Source organism: Ranitomeya variabilis, unplaced genomic scaffold, assembly GCF_051348905.1.
Source record: "Ranitomeya variabilis isolate aRanVar5 unplaced genomic scaffold, aRanVar5.hap1 Scaffold_381, whole genome shotgun sequence".
In the NCBI taxonomy this organism is placed as follows: domain Eukaryota; kingdom Metazoa; phylum Chordata; class Amphibia; order Anura; family Dendrobatidae; genus Ranitomeya; species Ranitomeya variabilis.
The window spans coordinates 32,501-37,500 of NW_027508119.1; positions in this window are offsets into that span (position 1 = coordinate 32,501).

Below are 5,000 nucleotides of genomic sequence, written 5' to 3' on the forward strand. Positions count from 1 at the left end.
TGTCACATTTCCCCTACTTCCACCCCAGGGGGGCGTCAATATGTTGTAAAGCACCCCAGGGCAGTGACCTAAATGCGGGTGAAGTTTGCGGTGCACGGGGGGAAAGTTGAATTTTTGGATGAAAATGCGTATTTTCATACTTTGAAAATTTCAGGCGTGTGTCAGACTTCCAGGCGGGGGCAGCCGCTGGAGGCGTACCGAGGACGCTTCCAGGAGCCTGGGGAAGATTTTCTGAAAGTGTCCTTGGGACTTAGAAATATTTTGAGAAAATCTCGATTTTGTGAAAAATGTCACATTTCCCCTACTTCCACCACAGGGGGGCGTCAATATGTTGTGAGGTAACCCAGGACAGTGACCTAACTGTGGGTAAAGTTTGCGGGGCACGGGCGGAAAGTTGAATTTTTGGATGAAAATGCGTATTTTCATACTTTGAAATTTTCAGGCGTGTGTCAGACTTCCAGGCGGGTGCAGCCGCCGGAGGTGTACCGGGGACGCTTCCAGGAGCCTGGGGGAGATTTTCTGGAAGAGTGCTTGGGACTTAGTGCAATTTTTTAGAAAATCTCGATTTTGTGAAAAATGTCACATTTCCCCTACTACCACCACAGGGGGGCGTCAATATGTTGTAAGGCACCCCAAGGCAGTGACCTAAATGCGGGTGAAGTTTGCGGTGCACGGGGGGAAAGTTGAATTTTTGGATGAAAATGCGTATTTTCATACTTTAAAAATTTCAGGCGTGTGTCAGACTTCCAGGCGGGGGCAGCCGCCGGAGGTGTACCTGGGACGCTTCCAGGAGCCCGGGGAAGATTTTCTGGAAGAGTCCTTGGGACTTAGTGCAATTTTTAGAAAATCTCGATTTTGTGAAAAATGTCACATTTCCCCTACTACCACCACAGGGGGGGCGTCAATATGTTGTAAAGCACCCAAGGGCAGTGACCTAAATGCGGGTAAAGTTTGCGGTGCACGGGGGGAAAGTTGAATTTTTGGATGAAAATGCGTATTTTCATACTTTGAAAATTTCAGGCGTGTGTCGGACTTCCAGGCGGGGGCAGCCGCCAGAGGCGTACCGGGGACGCTTCCAGGAGCCTGGGGAAGATTTTCTGAAAGTGTCCTTGGGACTTAGAAATATTTTGAGAAAATCTCGATTTTGTGAAAAAATGTCACATTTCCCCTACTTCCACCACAGGGGGGCGTCAATATGTTGTAAAGCACCCCAGGGCAGTGACCTAAATGCGGGTGAAGTTTGCGGTGCACGGGGGGAAAGTTGAATTTTTGGATGAAAATGCGTATTTTCATACTTTGAAAATTTCAGGCGTGTGTCGGACTTCCAGGCGGGGGCAGCCGCCAGAGGCGTACCGGGGACGCTTCCAGGAGCCTGGGGAAGATTTCATGAAAGTGTCCTTGGGACTTAGAAATATTTTGAGAAAATCTCGATTTTGTGAAAAATGTCACATTTCCCCTACTTCCACCACAGGGGGGCGTCAATATGTTGTGAGGTACCCCAGGACAGTGACCTAACTGTGGGTAAAGTTTGCGGGGCACGGGCGGAAAGTCGAATTTTGGATGAAAATGCATTATTTTCATACTTTGAAAATTCCAGGCGTGTGTCAGACTTCCAGGCGGGGGCAGCCGCTGGAGGCGTACCGAGGACGCTTCCAGGAGCCTGGGGAAGATTTTCTGAAAGTGTCCTTGGGACTTAGAAATATTTTGAGAAAATCTCGATTTTGTGAAAAAATGTCACATTTCCCCTACTTCCACCCCAGGGGGGCGTCAATATGTTGTGAGGTACCCCAGGACAGTGACCTAACTGTGGGTAAAGTTTGCGGGGCACGGGCGGAAAGTCGAATTTTGGATGAAAATGCATTATTTTCATACTTTGAAAATTTCAGGCGTGTGTCAGACTTCCAGGCGGGGGCAGCCGCCGGAGGCGTACCGAGGACGCTTCCAGGAGCCTGGGGAAGATTTTCTGAAAGTGTCCTTGGGACTTAGAAAAATTTTGAGAAATTTCCGATTTTGTGAAAAATGTCACATTTCCCCTACTTCCACCCCAGGGGGGCGTCAATATGTTGTAAAGCACCCCAGGGCAGTGACCTAAATGAGGGTGAATTTTGCGGTGCACGGGCGGAAAGTCGAATTTTTGGATGAAAATGCGTATTTTCATACTTTGAAAATTTCAGGCGTGTGTCAGACTTCCAGGCGGGGGCAGCCGCCGGAGGCGTACCGGGGACGCTTCCAGGAGCCTGGGGAAGATTTTCTGAAAGTGTCCTTGGGACTTAGAAATATTTTGAGAAAATCTCGATTTTGTGAAAAAATGTCACATTTCCCCTACTTCCACCCCAGGGGGGCGTCAATATGTTGTAAGGCACCCCAAGGCAGTGACCTAAGTGGGGGTGAAGTTTGCGGTGCACGGGGGGAAAGTTGAATTTTTGGATGAAAATGCGTATTTTCATACTTTGAAAATTTCAGGCGTGTGTCGGACTTCCAGGCGGGGGCAGCCGCCAGAGGTGTACCGGGGACGCTTCCAGGAGCCTGGGGGAGATTTTCTGGAAGAGTCCTTGACACTTAGAAAAATTTTGAGAAAATCTCGATTTTGTGAAAAATGTCACATTTCCCCTACTTCCACCCCAGGGGGGCGTCAATATGTTGTAAGGCACCCCAAGGCAGTGACCTAAGTGGGGGTGAAGTTTGCGGTGCACGGGGGGAAAGTTGAATTTTTGGATGAAAATGCGTATTTTCATACTTTGAAAATTTCAGGCGTGTGTCGGACTTCCAGGCGGGGGCAGCCGCCAGAGGTGTACCGGGGACGCTTCCAGGAGCCTGGGGGAGATTTTCTGGAAGAGTCCTTGACACTTAGAAAAATTTTGAGAAAATCTCGATTTTGTGAAAAATGTCACATTTCCCCTACTTCCACCCCAGGGGGGCGTCAATATGTTGTAAGGCACCCCAAGGCAGTGACCTAAGTGGGGGTGAAGTTTGCGGTGCACGGGGGGAAAGTTGAATTTTTGGATGAAAATGCGTATTTTCATACTTTGAAAATTTCAGGCGTGTGTCGGACTTCCAGGCGGGGGCAGCCGCCAGAGGTGTACCGGGGACGCTTCCAGGAGCCTGGGGGAGATTTTCTGGAAGAGTCCTTGACACTTAGAAAAATTTTGAGAAAATCTCGATTTTGTGAAAAATGTCACATTTCCCCTACTTCCACCCCAGGGGGGCGTCAATATGTTGTAAGGCACCCCAAGGCAGTGACCTAAGTGGGGGTGAAGTTTGCGGTGCACGGGGGGAAAGTTGAATTTTTGGATGAAAATGCGTATTTTCATACTTTGAAAATTTCAGGCGTGTGTCGGACTTCCAGGCGGGGGCAGCCGCCAGAGGTGTACCGGGGACGCTTCCAGGAGCCTGGGGGAGATTTTCTGGAAGAGTCCTTGACACTTAGAAAAATTTTGAGAAATTTCCGATTTTGTGTAAAAATCACCCATTTCCCCTACTTCCACCCTAAAGGGGCGTCAATATGTCGTAAGGCGCCCCTAGACAGTGACCTAAGTGGGGGTGAAGTTTGGGTCTGCTGGGTGGAAAACTGAAAAAAAGCGATTTTGTGACTTTGAGAACAAACAGAGAGCTCAAAACTTTGAAAAACGTCAGACCGCTGTCAGACTTCCAGGCGGGGGAAAGCTCTGAGGTTGTACCGAGGACACTTCCATGGCCCCCGGATTGATTTTCAAGAAAGAGTCCTTGGGACTTTGAAATTTTCCGGCGAGCTGTTTTTGGCTTCCGGGAGCCGTAGAACTTTGGGAAATCGATTCCGCTCACCGGTTCAGGGTGTTTCGAGCTAGTCCAGGTCCCAGCTACGCCGCCTGGCCTCCAAATTTCGCAAATTCGAAAAAAAAAAAAATAGAACCGGAATGAGGAAATTTCTGGCCGCCGGATCCGCCGCACGGCTCCAGGAGGTCGGACACTTTTTGACTTTGTTCCCTTAAAGTGGGGGTCGGTGTCTCACCATGCAAATACCCAGTTTTGCACACCAGCTGCAGGATATAGGAGAGAGAGGTACCTCTCGGCCCCGACCAAAATCCGTTGTTTTCGTGGTTCCTCGACTCGGGTAGGCGGTTTGGCGAGTACCCCCCTTTTGCATGGAAGTTCGCACTCGCGCCGAGACCAGGCTTCCGCGGCTCCAGGGGGACTTTTGCCGGTTGTCCGTCCCGAGTCCGAGACGCGTTTCCTGGGTCGCCCGAGCCCGAACGGACCCTCCCCACGTGGGTTCCTGTCCTCTGAGGGCGACGGTCGTCAGAAGGGGGGCAGATCCAGAGTCCTCGTCCGCAGGAGGGCTCTGGGAGGGCGGATCGCTCCTTCTGACTTTGTCCCCTCGGAGCGGGCTCGGCGTTTCTCTGTGTCGGATGTCTCCCGCTTCCGCGCCAACGGGGAGACCTATGAGAGAATCGCACCGCGACCCGGCTTCCGTCTCGAGGGCGCCCGGAGCGCGCCGGACACTCGCTTCCAGGACTCCAGGGGCACGTTTCTTCCCCGTCTCCCCCGAGGGGAAGAACGGAGGCAGGGGTTCCACCCGAGCCCCTGCCCTTTCTTCCGATCGATCTGGCTCAGCGCTCCCGGGTGGGGAGGTGGTGCCGCTCGCTCGGCCCGGGCTTTGGAGCCCGCGTCGGTTTACGGCGGGCGGTCTCCTTCCTCTGTTACCCCCCCCCGGGTTTCAGGCACTCGTCCTTGGGCGCGCACGCCGGCGGTCGCCCTCCCGTCTACGGACGGAGGCGGCCGAGCTGTGGGGAGTTTGACCCGAACCGTGGTACGGCAGCGGTCCGACGACCCGCACGGGCGAACGGAGGGGCGCCCACCCACCTCGGCGTGGGGGCCCGCCGTCCGAATCGCTCCCCGCGCGGGGCAGCACAACGATCTTCTCCGAGGGCGGCCCTTTGACTTTCAGATGCGCAGCTCGTCCGCGGAGGCCCGCGCCGCACCCCAGCGTCCGAAGGGCGGCCTCCGCGGTGGGCATCGGCGAG